The following is a 15,344-nucleotide window of genomic DNA, read 5'->3' on the forward strand; positions in this document are numbered from 1 at the left end:
AATGATGAAACATCATGGAAATAATAAACGTTGCACCTTAAAAGTTTTTTAATGACATGAGAAATGCTTATGATTCAGTAAGTCACAGAAGCACCATACAAAAATAGATGTGAGGAACAGAAGATAATAAAATTGAACCCCCCCCCCCCCCACAAACGATGTGACAAACATGGTAGAACACTATTGATGGTGATTTGAGAGGAAGTCCTTTAATTATTTTTCTTATATCTTAACATTTTTCTTGCATCCTTGGGTTTTTTAAATTGTAATTATTTTTCCTATTTATTTACATTCTTCTGGTGTCCTTGGGTTTTAATTAGTATGTTAGAGTTGGACATTTTTTAAAATATAAAACCATTTACTTTCCTATTTTATTTTCTATTTTCTTATCCCTAGTACACTTTTCTCTTCTCTCTTACTGTTTTTTGGTTATATATCATTGAAAATGGCTTTAAGTAACTATAGCTAACATTCATCTTGGAAATAATCCTTAGAACCTCAGAAGGGAGAAAACAAGAGAGTTCATCACCGCTTGCTCATCACAACTATTTTCCCTCCCTCCCTCCCCTCCCAGCAGCCGCTTTCCCACAGGACTTGTCTGCGAAGCAGGGGGTGGGTTCTGGCTCTCATCTCGGTTTTCCTGGGAAGCCAGATTCCCATCTCAGCACACTATTATAATATGTATAATCGTAAATGGGGGGCGGGGAGGTTGTTACCTGCATTTCCTGTTTCTTAACTGTAAAAATATGAGATGTGAAAAATTATTTTCCAGAGATCACATTCAATTAATTTTAAGGCTGCCGAGCTTAGTGTGATATTTTCACAATGAGAGAAGGGCAGGAGTAGAGAGAGGTTAAAAAGCATCTTTGTAACAATACTGTTGAGAAGTAAGTCTTCACCTCATCAGCAAATTCAATAAATTGAACATAGGCTCCTGTTTGTTCCAGAAATATTAGGAAAAAAGACAGGCTCTAACAACTCTGCTAGGTATCACATCCTTCAACATATCTGAGTAGCAGTGTATTCTAGATCAGTGTTTTTCAACCAGTGTGCCGTGGCACACTAGTGTGCCATGAGACATGGTCAGGTGGGTCAGGTGTGCCACAGGGAAATTAAACATGGGTCCCCAAACCACGGCCCACGTGCCGGATATGGCCCACGGAGGCTATTTATCCGGCCCACCGCCAGCCGCCTCCATCTGAACATAAACATTCCCCTCACAATCCCTCCAGCTATCAGCGACAGGAAAAGTGAGGGCACAGGGAACGCTCACTGACTAATCACCTTCTATGATTCATTCCGACCACTAGCAATGAACCAATAGTAGGCCGCCTCTCATCCACACCCAGGAAGGTCCCCACTCGGGCTGCCACGCACTTGTCATTGTGTGGCCACGGCGAGTAGTTGAAGCTGCTACTCCTCCCGATGGTCCCGATTTCTAATCCTGGTCAGGACTGGAGGTAAATGTTGCCACCACTAGATGAAGCCTCAGCCTCAGCTGGTTATGTCTATCCTGATGGTGTATATAGATATTTGACCTTTTTCTTCTTAAAAGAGGCCCCCACAGAGGGTGATATACAATGCATCACAATGCATCACAACGTTATCTATATTATATATGGCCTCCTGAAGGGTCATCTTCTTAAAGAGCTCAAATCTCTATATACACCATCAAAATAGACAGAACCAAGGTCCCTGCACCTGGCTGATCATGGGATTTGAACCCACAACCTCAGGGAGAACTCTAGTATTTATCAGAATCCTTACCTAGAAAGCAAACTTCTCAATCTGACAGTAGAGATGCTCTGAGGACTTATGTTACACAAGTACCCAACATTTTCTAAAATTGATTTTGTCCAGTCTCTATATAGAGAGAGTATTTGCCAAATTGATTTGAACCCACAACCTTGATGAAAGCTCCAGTATCTATTAGTGGGACTATATATATGAGGGGATACATGGGACTGTATATATGAGGTTACATGGGACTGTATATGAGGGGATGTTACGTGGAACTGTATATGAGGGATGTTACGTGGGACTGTATTTATAAGGGGATATTATGTGGGACTGTATATATGAGGGATGTTACATGGGACTGTATATACGAGGGATATTACATGGGACTGTATATATGAGGGGGTTATCCTTTTTTATTTAACTTTTTTTTTAATAAATGTAATTTATTTAAACTTTAAATAATTCTAACAGTTAGAGTGTCATTTTGTGTCATTTGGTAGGATTTTGTAAATGTAAAAAATGTGCCACGGCTCAAAAAGGGTTGAAAATCACTGTTCTAGATGTTTACCAGAACTGCAGGAAGTATTTGGAATGATTTGAAACTGCCTAATGGTGAGAGGAATAAAAACACTGTACATTCATGTCACTTTTCTAGAAACAAAAAAAGATACTAGTTTGTATGTTTTTCATTTTGCTGTTATGAACAATGAAAATTGATAATAACCACATACTTGTCAGCATCAAAAATGGAAATCATAATTGTGCAACTAAAACTCTTAGAGAATTGCCCTGAAAAATTGCTAAATTAAATACTAAATTACTGTCATTTTTAAATACTACCCTTTTCAAACCCCATAGCTTTAAAAAAAAATAAAAATTGATATTTTTTTATGGTTTATTTTTTTTAAAGCTATGGGGTTTGAAAAGGATAGTATTTAAAAACCATAAAATATTTCAGTTTTAACAATGCACTTTCCCACTGAACTTGTTTTAAAATTTCTTGTGAGAATATGCAAATAATAAATTACATAAAAATGACTATGTACTAATCAGAAATTAAGTAATAAAGTAAATTTAAAAATAAAATTAAATAATAGAATGTAGGATGCCATTTTCACTATACTGAGATTTTTCTGCTTTCTTTCTTCCTTTCCTGTCTTTTTTTTAAGGGCTAGGATCTCATTTCTCATCCCAAAGAATGAAGAAAATTTGGGGTTTTGCTAATCTGCAATTAGGCAATAGCTATTGAAGCAAGTCCTTCATAAATACTGGTGAGTAGAGACACTAAAAAGTCAAATTATTATTAAACATAGAAGTCTTGTTTCTAAATGGAAAGCAGAGAAGGCAAATTCACATATACTTGGTGAAGGTATGTAACCACCATTCCAATATTCAAGTATGTTTCTCTTTTATTTTCATTTTCTGGTCATACCTTGAAATTTTCATGCTAATATTGAAAAGCATAACAATCTACCAAAGATATGACCGACCACTTGATGCTACTGAACTGTAAGGTTATTTCTGAAGATGAAGTCAAATAATGAAATTATCCTATTGAAATGTCAAAAAATTATTAAAATAACCAGTTAAAATCTATTTCAGACTTGCAACTGTTTTCCTAAATGATACTACCACTACAGTCACTCAGTATTCTTCAAAGAAACATCCTAAGAAGGGTCCTTAAACTTAGTCTTTAAGAAAATGAAATTGATCTCACTACCTTTAGAAGAAATGCACAGCAAATGCTTGTATACAGAGTTTTGTTGGTATTTTAATATAAAAGACATTAGCCTTCGTATACAAGAAAATCATAACTTTCTTACGGGATCTGATGTCAATTTTCCTACATTTACATACAAAATCCAAGCCACAAAAAGGATGTTATCATTCTATGATACAAAGTTAAGATTCTAGAAAATACAGTAAAATCCTTTCAGTAAAGCATGTTTGTTGCATAAATAATCATCTCTGCTGGTGAAACTCTAAGAATGATGCTGTCCATGCTAGCTAGGCAGTCAGCCAAGGAGAGATATGAGAAGGAAGACTAAATTTAATAACTGTACCAAATGCTTGAGGCAAATAAAAATCTTTATTCTCAGAAGGATAACAATACACAGCACCCACTTCTCCTTCTCTGTATCTCAGCTTAATAAAAGAAACTAAGTGAATCTTCTGCTTTGTTTTGCCATAGATACTGCCCAAACTTAAATCATGCTCTGAAGATGGGAAGAAAGAGAAGATATGCCAGGTGTAATCATAAAACAAAAACTTCTACCAAAAAGTCACACAGCAGGAGAGCCTCAGGTCTGAATAATGAAAATCACCAGGTTTTTTTCATGAGATACAACCATCAGCATTACACTTGGTCTAAGAAAAAAAGAAATCACAAGAGTGTAAAGATGGCGGGAAAGACATTAAAACTTTATAGTCACCAGTGCTTAGGGGCCCTTTTATTATTGTAGCTAACTGCTATTCTATCCACCTATCTGCCAGCACTGGGCTTTGCAAAATGCATTTCTGCTCAAGTTGGTTTTGACAAGTGAGGAGCATGACCTTTTATTAAACTAATGCCAGGCATTGCAGAGGTCAAATTACTGTTAGACCAAGAAAGTCTATTTTCTAAATGGAAAACAGAGAAGCTAAGCATACATATGAGTCAGAAAAGAGGCATGGCTGATATTCTAGAACATGTCTGCCATGCTCATTTGCCGTTCCCAAAGACTGCATTCTCAGGATGCATTCACAGAGCAGACAGTAACTCCGGGAATCCAGTTGATTATTATTTCCTACACAGCTCAAGCAGTGCCACAGGCTGCTGGTTGATTTTTACTTCTAAGAAGATAGGGTGTTTCTTAAAGTGTAACCAATATGGAGTAACTCGGCTTTTAATAGTGGTAATATTGTGATGTCAGATGAGGTTTCAAGTGGCTAGGCTCCCTGAAAACAAGGTGATAAGCCCAACAAGTACTTTTGGGTATTAAATTTAGGGTACAGGACCAACCAAAACCAGCCCATTGCCTTTGAACATCCTTAACAAACTGTTCTATTGAGGACAAAATCCTCCCTTTAGTATACTGCATTAAGTAGAGCTAGTCATCAATGAGGGAGAACCACTGAATTCAACTAGTAACAGCCATATAAGAAAAGAACTTATGAGCCTAACCAGGTGGCGTGGCACAGTGAATAGAGAATCGACCTGGTATGCAGAGAACCCCGATTCAAAACTCTTAAGTTGGCGGGCTTGAGCATGGGCTCATCCAGCGTGAGTATGGGATCTGAGACATGACCCTATGGTCGCTGACTTGAGCAAGGGGTCACTGGCTCAGCTGGAGCCCCTGGACAAGGGGAGAAAGTAATCAGGGACCAACTAGGGTGCCATCTCTTTCCCTGTCTGTGTGTTCCTGTCTCTCTGGCATGCGCTAAAAAAAATAAAAGAGAGGGAGAGAGGGAGGGAGGGAGGGAGGAAGGAAGGAAGGAAGGAAGGAAGGAAGGAAGGAAGGAAGGAAGGAAGGAAGGAAGGAAGGAAGGAAGGAAGGAAGGAAGGAAGGAAGGAAGGGAAGGAAGGAACTTATGAGAATTTTTTTTTTTTTTTTTGACAGAGGCAGAGAGAGAGAGAGTCAGAGAGAGGGACGGACAGACCGGAAGGGAGAGAAATGAGAAGCATCAATTCTTCATTGCAGCTCCTTAGTTGTTTACTGATTGCTTTCTTCTATGTGCCTTGACCAGGGGGCTACAGCAGAGCGAGTGACCCGTTGCTCAAGCCAGCAACCTTGGGCTTCAAGCCAGCGACCTTTGGGCTGAAGCTAGTGACCACAAGGTCAGGTCTATGATCCCACACTCAAGCCAGCAACCCCATGCTCAAGCTTGTGAGCCCACACTCAAGCTGATGACCTTGGGGTTTCGAACCTGGATCCTCCATATCCCAGTCCAATGCTCTATCCACTTGCCACCGCCTGGTCAGGCCTTATGAGAAATTTTTAAAGGTTAACCAGACAATTCAGGTTTGCAGTAATTTGATTGACCAACTGAAAATCACTTAAAACAGATTCACGGAAAGGCCCACATGCTACAAAGGGGAAGAGGCGAGATGAGGGTGCCATTTGTCTAATTTGATTCTAATGAATAAGCAGCTTCAGCAGACATCAAGGAAATATGTTGCATGGGGAACAAAACTAACAGCATGTAACTAATTGGCTTTGTTTCTTTCAGCTGATTAACGTTTCCTTAAATAGGATTTGGTTTTTAAAGGGATATCTGTTATAATAATGTTCAAATTTTGGAAGGAGAAGGTTAATAATACTATTAAATGATACTAAGCGAGAGAATGAGCTGATGATCCATAAGAATAAGTATGTAGTCCAGCCTTTAGGCATCTGCTTCCTCCCTAAAAGGTGTCTGTAGAACTAGTGGCACTGTCAGCTGAGCCCACCTTTGTTCTTTCTTTCTCTGGAAGTATCAGAGTGCAGGAAATGTCAGGAACGGGACTTCTCGGGTTGGCTGAGAAATGCAGAGGACAAGAGGTCAGTTGGGGGTGGCTCTAAGGGTAATGACCCTGTCTGAAGGTTTAGGGGAAGAAGAACTGCTGTCAGTTTTACATTCTCTTCCAGCCACAGCACACCCTATTGCCACTACCCCGAACACAAAAAGTGGCCAGAGTGTGGATGATGGAGTTTCTGTTATGATTAACTGTTGAGTGAGTAGGGTATAGGAGGAAGGTGTGCCAGAAATAGCGGTACAAGTGCATGGGCACATGACAAGAGAATCGGGAAGTCTGGAGTTGATACATAACTGGAAGGAAGGCCAGAATCAGGGCAGAGACACCAGGCTGGACTGGCTTCTATGCTAGATATTCTACATAAACTGGGGCCACCTCTGACACCCACAGCCAGGACAGACCTGAAAGTCTGCTTTTTATTTAGTTAATCTGATATTTTCTTTTCACTACCACTCCCCAAACAATCTATTAGACTTAAAATTTAAGAAGCATCACATTTCAAAATGATATAAAATAATTTCTCTCTAGTGAATTTCATGCATCAGACTAAATGTTTTATATATATATATCTTACATGTGAGGTTTTCCAGTCCTGCAAGGTTATATCATTATTCCTACTTTATATAATTATAGAAAACTGCAGCACTAGAGAAATTTGTAAGGAATATAGGGAAGAGAGAGAAAAAAAAATGAATGAAGGTTCACTGAAGTTAAGAGTGAATCATGGACTTTCGATCTAACTGGGGAACCATGATATTTTTACTGTGCGAAATGAGAAGATGGAAAGTTAGAAGGATGCTATACAGACAATATGGTATAACTCAATTTAATGCACATTTTCAAATCTGTTTTAGTTAACTATAAAATATATATGGACTGTTTGCACAAGAGTTAAGTACTTTGTATGACATTACAGCAAAATTATTTTTCACTAGTTAAGAAACTTTACCCAGAATGTGCTGCCTATGGAAGTTCTTTTCTAATTCCCCAGAGCCAACTGAAATTTGGCATAAATTAACTATAATGCCTGGTGAACAAAAATCAATGCCACAGAATTTAGAAACAAATTACGTAAGTTCCAAGTTTAGTCAGGTAGATCACTTTTGTATTATTTTACATATACTTTCAATTTGTTCATGATGGAAAAAGACAAGTACCTCATTAATGTTCTTCACATTAATTTCCCCTCTTCCTTTTCAAAGCATTTCAATGTCATATTCTATGCATGTCTACACAACTAAATTTTATTAAGGATTCAACTCTCAGTTCTTTGAAAATAACTAGTAAAGCATTCTTCCATTGAATATATAGATATCTATACATATCATTATTTAAATTAACAAACACTTGATATGCACACTGACAGAAAGAAAAAGGGGGAAAAAGAGAAGGAGGAAGGGGAAAAAGAATGGAAGACCAAAAGAAGAGACCTGATTTAATATAAAAAATATCTCCCATTGGAACTTTTCCTCAATGACAGGAACTTGCTTCTTACCACTTGAAAGATTACCTAGCACATCTCAAAATCAGTGTGTTGAAAACACACCAGATCAGCCCTGGCCGGTTGGCTCAGTGGTAGAGCGTCGGCCTGGTATGCAGAAGTCCCGGGTTCGATTCCTGGCCAGGGCTCACAGGAGAGGCGCCCATCTGCTTCTCCACCCCTCCCCCTCTCCTTTCTCTCTGTCTCTCTCTTCCCCTCCCGCAGCGAGGCTCCATTGGAGCAAAGATGGCCCGGGCGCTGGGGATGGCTCCTTGGCCTCTGCCCCAGGCACTGGAGTGGCTCTGTTTGCGACAGAGTGACGCCCCGGAGGGGCAGAGCATTGCCCCCTGGTGGGCATGCCGGGTGGATCCTGGTCGGGCGCATGCGGGAGTCTGTCTGACTGTCTAGCCCTGTTTCCAGCTTCAGAAAAATATATATAAAAAAAAAAAACCCCACACCAGATCATACACCTTCCCAATCTCACTGCTCTTGCTAAGTTCCGATGTTTGTTGGTGGCACTCCCTTCCCCAGATGCCCAGTCTTGCAGCCTCAGCCTCTTCTCTGTCTTCTCCTTTGCCCTACTACCATTCAATTATTTAGTCCTAAAGAGTCTGCTTTGAAGATGTCTCATTTCTCTATTTCCTATTCAATAACAACTGTGATTTTTTTTAATGCTGGTCATTAGAATCACTTGGGAGACTGAAACACACACGCACACATACGCTCCCAATTGTAAGTGCTTAGATCCTACCCAGATTCATTAAATAGAAAATCAGTTGGATGGAGCTGCATAATTAATTTTAAAAAGATTCCAATGTTCATCCTGGGCTTGAAATCACTGACTGATATCATAATATCTGCATCTTCCTATCCAGTCTCCCTCACTTCAGGTTTTTTATCACTACAATCAATAAAGTATATGCCCCTTGACCCCTTCCCTTCCATTCTTGTTCTTAGAGATGTTGTTTCTTTCTCATGTATCTATGATTAAAGCTTTTTTTCTACTCAAAACAAAACCAATAACAAATAAGAAAGCTTAAATAGCTCACTGCTGACAAAACCAGAGATTGAGTTTAGCCCTTAAGATCTTTCAAGGCTGCTGCCAACATATTTTCCAAATACATTTCTACTATTACCCCTGAAGAACCTAAAACTCCCCACCTAAATGCCCTTGTACAAGACGCCTTCTCCTCCACTTTTGCATTTATACAACTTATCTATTTTCACCCAAATTAAATATCTTGAAACTTTCTTTGATCCTCCCATCTTAATAACATCTATTATCTTTTTAACTTTCTTATCCCACTTTCTGTATTTCTCTCATGCTTTAGAACATATATTTTATTATAGCTCTTTTAGACACAGGTATTTCTCTCCCTCCACAATAATAATACTTTATCAGAAGAACCTGTGACCTGGTCATCACTTAAGCCCCATGTCTCCTAATCACACCCCACACAAAGTAAGTGTTCAACAGGGACTTGGTAAAAAGCTCCCCAAGGTACTATACACTTTAATCTTGCCTATACACATTTGAGTATTTAGGATGGACAATAATGCTGTAAACATGACTGTATTACCTGTATTTGATTTATATTTGCTTATAGCATGATAAATTCGCTGCAGAAGGCAAACTTTATGTAACACACATCCACAGTGCAAAACACTGAAGTGATCTGGTAGGAGACTAATGAATTCATACCAGGCCTTAAACTGGCAAAACGTAGCATAGACAAATCACAGATCCATGTGTTCATTATAAAATTGAATTCAGAAGAAGTACAATGTAATACAATAAACTCATCTCTTTGATGAATAACATTCCACCTTATTGTTATCACAGAACTCTCCTCCCCTCTGCTCTTTTTTATGCTTTTTATTCTTAAGTAAAATAATTTTATTATTCTTATGGTTTATATTTATTGTATACAAATTAGAAAATGTAATAAATTAAAAGAATATATTTTCATAAATTCTAATGGCAATCACATTGACAAATAACTTTAAAGAATGCTTCTAAGCTCTTTTAACATATAACTTTTACAAAAAGATTATCGTTTGTTATAATTTGATAGCCTTCATTTTACTTAAATTATATTTATGGGCCCTGGCCGGTTGGCTCAGCAGTAGAGTGTGAGGAAGTCCCGGGATTGATTCCCGATCAGGGCACATAAGAGAAGTGACCATCTGCTTCTCCACACCTCCCCTTCTCCCTCTCTCTCTCTCTCTCTCTCTCTCTCTCTCTCTTTCTCTCTCTCTCTCTCCTTCTCCCCCTTCTGCCCCCCTACCACCTAACCCCTCCCCCGCAGCCATAGCTCAAATGGTTGGAACAAAGTTGGCCTGGAGCACTGAGGATGGCTCCATGGCCTCGCCTCGGGCACTAAAATAGCTCAGTTGCTGAGCAAAGGAGCAGCGGCCCCATATGGACACAGCATCACCTGGTAGGGGGCTTGCCAGGTGGATCCTGGTCAGGGCACATGCAGGAGTCTGTCTCTCTGCCTCCTCTCCTCTCACTTAATGAAAAATATATATATATAATTTTTATACTATAAACCACAGAAATATTTTAATTTACTATTAAACATTTAGGTTGTTTTCAATTTCCCAGTATTATAAAATGTTTCAATGGTTAATCTTATAGAAATTATATCCTTGCACAAATTTATAATCCAAATACAGGAAGGTGAAAGTACGTTTAGAGTTATATTACAAATAAATCATAAAATATTAATAAATAAAAATACAAGAATAAACTCTGCATTTAGTGTACTCACAACTGTAAATCAACTTTTGCTCACCCTGTGGATAAAAAACAAACAAACTATACTTGTTAAAGCCTTTTACACACTTTTTTAAATGTGCTAAACATAGCCCATAGATTTATAGCAAAGGATCCAATTACCTAGACCATTGCTGAAGCTTAAAAGTATTGCTATTCTCACTGGCCAAATTTGAATCTCTTTTAGCTAAACAAAAGAAATGAAAAGTGGAGGTCAGAGGGTCATCAGTTTTGAGGAAAAATTAGAAAATCTACCTCTCATAAAAAGACTTCTTCAAGTACTCCTCAAATCCTGCTTTTTCCAATTTTCCCTGGGACAGCACAGTGTAGAGGAAACACTTAGTGGTGAATGTTTATAGACCAGTGAAGGAAGGTGAACTATCTATAAAATGAAACTTTTGAAAATAGAACTTAAATGCTATGAATAATAATTGTCTAGGTAAAAGGGTCAAGACATTCCAGTCCATTTTAGTCTTTCAAATTGCTTTTCAAAAATCTTATAGCAATTAAATTTCATATGAATTAGTCAGTTTACACTAGTTAAATAAAATTTCTAATTTATCCTATTTCAAAATACATTAATACCTGGGTCGTAAACACTTACTTCACAGCAGTAAAAGTTGTATAGTCTCACCACAATTACTTTTTATGTAACAGACAGGCATTGGCATATTATGACCAAAACAAACAATCCCCTACATTCACTGTGTCTGGAATATAAAACTTCTCTGAACTGCTGACAGGCTCAGTAAGAGCAGCCATCTGTTTTGGTACAAGACACTCATAGTTACCACTAGTTTAGTGACATAAATTTCAGAAGGGTGTGCCAGTAGTCTTGAATCACTCTTAAGAAAAAAAAAAATCTATGAAGCCATTCTTACAATTCCTTATGCCAGAGTCATTCATTCCTAATGAAAACATGGTATCAGCAGCACCATTTAAATGTTTACCCACGTTTTCCACTTTAAGACTAGTTTGCTTACCTACTTATGTATTCAAAATACACAGACTATGAATCTGTTTTCATTCAGTCGAGTGATAAAGGCCCTTCCATTGAAACAGATGAAGAGCCATGCCGTCTAACGGGCTCATTCAGTAAAAACGTAGATAAATGGCACAATATTTATTGGCTTTTTACATATTCCCTCTAAATGGTATTATACTCACAAAGCTACTTAACACAGACACTGTACTGTATTTGACAAAAAATGACTCTACCCATCCATTTGCATCTTTTGGTAGAGTTAGTTTTCAAAGTAGATATATTTACATCATATTCCCAGCTAATTTACTCATTAATCATAATTTATCACAACAGATTTGCTCATCATCATTAAAAGTAATCATTTATTCTTCATTCTAGCCTGTTCCTTACCATGTACCTGCAAATTGGATCACACAGAAAGGTAATTGGCTTATTTGAAAAGGAACATGAGACCAGATATAATTGAAGTGGCAAAGAAATCAAATGCCATCGTTGGCATTTTTTTCTCTGCCCCCCCCCCAATTTTATGTTACCAATCTTCAGAGTATTGATCCTATTGCTTCTCCTTTAAGAAATTTTAATATATCAACTGTGAATTTTTTTTATTATTTCTTAAGAGGAAAAGGAGAGAGACACTGTAGTGGCTCCACTCTGAACACCAGTAGCAAAACAATCCCACACAGAGAAGATCTGATGTGACTGTAAGTGCTGAAAGGCTGGCAGCCAATAGGAGTGGTTCTAGCCTTCCAACCAAAGTGAGGGGTTAGCACAACTGCCAAAAGCCTGGATCATTCCTTTGAACATCTGCCTTCTAAGAATAATTTGACCACAGTTTCCATTTGTCAATTCCAAACTGGTAAATTAGCAAGGTAGCTAACATATCCCCAAGTAGTTATAACATGGAAGGATACTGGCATGTCCATATGTACAGTTTCCATGAGTTGTAAAACAGATTATAAAATGAGGCTCAAATACATTTGCTAGAGAAATTTAAATTTATTATCCCAAGAAAATTTGTGTGTACACAAAACTGCATCTCTATAAGAATGTTTTGATATGTCACAAAAATGTTTTATCTAGAATAGAATAACATGGAAAAAAAGCTGTCCGAGTTTTCATTACAAAGGCAATGCTAATTACAAAATATAGAGTTTTGTAATAACAGTGACAGTATTTCCTAAAATTCATAATTATTATCTTCAAAATAAAATTATGATTTTTAATGTTTATAATGATAAAACACTTTAAAATTTTATTATTTAAAAATATTTCCTTGGGCCCTGGCCAGTTGGCTCAGTGGTAGAGCATCGGCTCGGCCTGTGGAAGTCCCAGGTTCAATTTCCAGCCAGGGCACACAGACGAAGCGACCATCTGCTTTTCTACCCTCCCCCCCTCATTTCTCTCTATCTCTCTCTTCCCCTCCTGCAGCTAAGGCTCCTCTGGAGCAAAGTTGGCCTGGGCGCTGAGGATGGCTCCATGGCCTTCACCTCAGGCACTAGAATGGCTCAGGCCGCAACAGAGGAACGCCTCAGATGGGCAGAGCATCGCTCCAGGGTGGGCATGCCGAGTGGATCCTGGTCAGGCACATGCGGGAATTTGTCTGACTGCCTCTCTGCTTCTAACTTTGGAATAATACAAAAAAGAAATTTCCTTGGTATTCAGTGTTTTTTTTTGTTTTGTTTTGTTTTGTTTTTGTATTTTTCTTTTCTTTTTTTTTTTTTTGCATTTTTCTGAAGCTGGAAACAGGGAGAGACAGTCAGACAGACTCCCGCATGTGCCCGACCGGGATCCACCCGGCACGCCCACCAGGGGTGAAGCTCTGCCCACCAGGGGGCGATGCTCTGCCCATCCTGGGCGTCGCCATGTTGCGACCAGAGCCACTCTAGCGCCTGAGGCAGAGGCCACAGAGCCAACCCCAGCGCCCGGGCCATCTTTTGCTCCAATGGAACCTTGGCTGCGGGAGGGGAAGAGAGAGACAGAGAGGAAGGCGCAGCAGAGGGGTGGAGAAGCAAATGGACGCTTCTCCTGTGTGCCCTGGCCGGGAATCGAACCCGGGTCCTCCGCACGCTAGGCCGACGCTCTACGGCTGAGCCAACCGGCCAGGGCCTGTATTTTTCTGAAGCTGGAAACAGGGAGAAACAGTCAGACAGACTCCCGCATGCGCCTGACCGGCATCCACCCGGCATGCCCACCAGGGGCGACGCTCTGCCCTCCAGGGGGTGATGCTCTGCCCCTCCGGGGCGTCACTCTGCCGCGACCAGAGCCACTCTAGCGCCTGGGGCAGAGGCCAAGGAGCCATCCCCAGCGCCCAGGCCATCTTTGCTCCAATGGAGCCTTGGCTGCGGGAGGGGAAGAGAGAGACAGAGAGGAAGGAGGGAGGGGGTGGAGAAGCAGATGGGCGCTTCTCCTATGTGCCCTGGCCGGGAATCGAACCTGGGTCCCCTGCACGCCAGGCCGACGCTCTACCGCTGAGCCAACCGGCCAGGGCTTCAGTGTTTTATTTTAAGGAGTATCACCATGTGTTAGCAAGTCTATAGATACATATGGATAAACAATGGAAAAGATAAAATACAAAATAATTTTTAAAAATACACTTGCCTATATATATACCAATGTTGTTTTAGAATAAAATGATAAATTAAAAAATATATTTGGACCTGACCTGTGGTGGCACAGTGGATAGAGCATCCACCTAGAACAGTGACGTGTCTGGTCTGAAAACCCTGGCTTGCCTGGTCAAGGCACATATGGGAGTTGATGCTTTCAGCTCCTCCCCCCTCCCCTCTCTCTCCTTTCTCTCTAAAAATGAATAAAATCTTATATATATATATTTGGGCCCTTGCCAGCTGGCTCAGCCATAAAGCATTGGCCCAGTGTGTGGATGTCCCAGGTTTGATTCCCAGTCAGGGCACAGAGAAGAAGTGACCACCTGCGTCTCCACCTTTCCTCCTCTCCCTTCTCTGTCTCTCTCTCTCTTCTACTCCCACAGTCATGGCTCAGTTGGAGCAAGCTGGCCCCAGGCACTGAGGATGGCTCCATGGTCGTACCTCAGGTGCTACAATAGCTCAGTTACTGAGCAACAGAGCAACGGCCCCAGATAGGCATAGCATCACCCCATAGGGGCTTGCCAATAGATCCCTGTTGGGGCATATGTGGGAGTCTGTCTCTCTGCCTCCCATAATAAAATAAAAATTAAATTAAATTAAAAAATATATACATATATATATTATTTGAAAAACCACAGCATTATTCCCATTTGGACCAATACTCTGCTAGAGATCATAATATTCTAAGTTTCAAAGGCATATGTCATAGTTTTGTTCTGTATAATGACCAGCATGTTGTAAGCATTCAATACCTTTTAAAGAAAGCACAATTATTTTGGTCATATGGATATTTTAGGTATGTACCTATGGCCTTCCAAAAATTTTCCACTAAATTTAGATTTTATTTTTTAAATTCACTTCTCTGTAGACCCAAAGCTCTAAGCCGAAAAGTACTTGGCAATGATTAGTAGGATTCCAAATATTCCTATTTAATATTAGGTAATGATTAGAACCAAAAAACAATTGTAGGATATTAAAAATATTCATTTTCTGGTATCCCTCCAACTGAATCCATAAAGCAAGCAAAAGAATAGCATTTATTTTGCATATTAAATGCATCCTTTCTAAAATAAACTCAAATCTATATTAGACTCAAGAGAAAGAAGCTACATTCATACATGCAAATTGATATGGTGAAAATGTCCCATTAGCTGAAAACTGTCCCCATGTTTAATCTTACTAACTATGATTGATCTCTGCATTCTCAAAGAGTCACCGCCCATTCTCAAATTCTACTCAGTGAGCTATTTGGGGGCACA

General features: G+C 39.5%; 1 protein-coding gene across 24 annotated transcripts in view; it reads right to left on the bottom strand.

The window, feature by feature from the left end:
* PTPRD (protein tyrosine phosphatase receptor type D) overlaps positions 1–15,344 on the bottom strand; it is a 2,469,774-nt gene that overhangs the window by 318,436 nt on the left and 2,135,994 nt on the right. The window lies entirely within an intron of this gene.

This window comes from Saccopteryx leptura, chromosome 2 (assembly GCF_036850995.1).
Source record: "Saccopteryx leptura isolate mSacLep1 chromosome 2, mSacLep1_pri_phased_curated, whole genome shotgun sequence".
In the NCBI taxonomy this organism is placed as follows: domain Eukaryota; kingdom Metazoa; phylum Chordata; class Mammalia; order Chiroptera; family Emballonuridae; genus Saccopteryx; species Saccopteryx leptura.